The sequence below is a fragment of the Micromesistius poutassou genome, assembly GCF_964030765.1.
Source record: "Micromesistius poutassou genome assembly, chromosome: 22".
Lineage (NCBI taxonomy): Eukaryota > Metazoa > Chordata > Actinopteri > Gadiformes > Gadidae > Micromesistius > Micromesistius poutassou.
Genome location: NC_140292.1, coordinates 13,216,585 through 13,218,587, shown reverse-complemented (window position 1 = coordinate 13,218,587; position 2,003 = coordinate 13,216,585).

Sequence of the window (2,003 nt, the reverse complement as noted above, 5' to 3'; positions counted from 1 at the left end):
ATGTGTAGTACGCAGCGGCCCTGTTTTACACAAGGTTACATCCAGGTTCCACGTTTTTGAATTTCAACTGTGTACTAGATTAAAAAACTGTTTTTAAATATTTTAACACGAAAGGCAAAACGCACTCAACCGTCCCGGCTGATTATCACGCCTCACGAGACCACAACCTACCGCCTGACGGCAGCGTCCGGATATCTCTCCTCATAACTTTACCAGGAATTGTAAAAGATTATATGTTAAGATATATGTAATTTAAATTACAGTTTATTACCATTTCTAATTACTGTTGCTATAGTGCCTAAAGACGAGACAGTGTTTAGTAGAGATGGAATCCTGTTGCCATTGGCACTATTAACATTTAAAATTATATTCATGTATTCATTATTATGTTGTTATTGCAAACTTGATTCATACTTCATACTTGAAAGCACTTAATGTGCTTTAATTAGCTTTATCTCAAAACGGACTACAAGGTAAAATTAGGAAAGATGGTTAAAAAGGTTCCTACTTCCACATTGTTTTGTATAAAAATATGATTCTACTTTGTGCTAGCATTTGTCTCCCTTGCAGATGTCCTCTGTTGGAACCTCACCGCTCGGCCCTCTGGGATTTGGGCAAACCGCTGGAACAGACCTTTCAAATTCATAAATTCATAGGATTTTTCACAAATGAATGAACACCATTTTCTACCAATTTTCTCATTATGCAAATAGAGAAAAAAGAAAATCACATTTGGGGCAATTACAGTTCCACACAGTTCCAAATTTAACCATTTAAGCTGTAATTGCAGAAACTATCAATAATTACTGTTGCTAATTGTGAATATTTGTGACAGATACAACCAATTCTCCCACAAATTGTATTTTATTCAAGGATCCGGCGAAAGCCACTACAATTTCTGTGTGAAGTCTGATTTAACTGGCATAATCGAGGGAATTGAGAGCTTGTTATGAAATGTAAACGACTCAAAAGACTCTAATGTGGAATAATGAAGTCGCTCGGTCAAAGATCACATTTTGGTCATCTCCTTCCTGGCTTTTTTATTGGCTGAGACATTCCTTTGATCATTATTTCAGGTCTGTAATTGGTCTAGAGGGTGATTGAATGTGATGTTCAGATCAATACGTAAATATCCACTGTCCATTTAATGTAAATGGATCATAAAATATAAAACCGGCCGATTCAATTTGAATTCTTCCTTTCTTTTTCCTCTTCTTCTCTCTGCTGGAGTAGCCTCCAGGTGCTCAGTTCCAGTGAGGTCAACGCAGCCCCCCCCAGCCCCCCTCCCCAACGCTCACACACATTTATAACTGTCTGGTTGGTGCCCCCCCCCCCGCCCCCCCCCCCTCTAGACAGTGATTTAGTTAATCGTGAAAACGGGCGGGTCGGTACTATGTAAACAAGTTCAGAATGAAGGTGGTCACCCAGGCGTTGCAGTGTGTGTTGTGTGTGTGCGTGTGTGTGTGCGTGTGTGTTTGTGTGTGTGTGTGCATGTGTTTGTATGTGTATGTGTGTTTGTCAGTGTGTGTGTCTGTGCAGGCGTGTGTGTGTGCATGTGTATATGTTTGTGGGGTCGTGCGGGCATGTGTGTGTGTGTGTGTGTGTGTGTGTGTGTGTGTGTGTGTGTGTGTGTGCGTGCGTGCGTGCATGTGTGTGTGTATGTGTGTGTGTGTGTGTGTGTGTGTATGCGGGTGGGGGTGGCTATTTGTCATAGAGAAGAAGGCTCATATAATATGTGGAGGTGTAAAGCTGAAGTCTTTATCGTACATACAGGGCAGACCGGCTCACAGCCTATCAGCAGCAAGAGGGATTTCCCTTATTTAAGGGCAATTGAAAATAAAACAGACGTTACTAAACGGTGGCTACAGGGCTGCTGTCTGGGGAAAGGCTTCAAACAACAGACCTTGATGGGTGTTCATAAAACATTAAAAAAAAAGAAATCTCAGAGGCCCATATTTAGAATTGTATTTGTTTAGCGCTGGACTTAATAACCTTAATCGGCA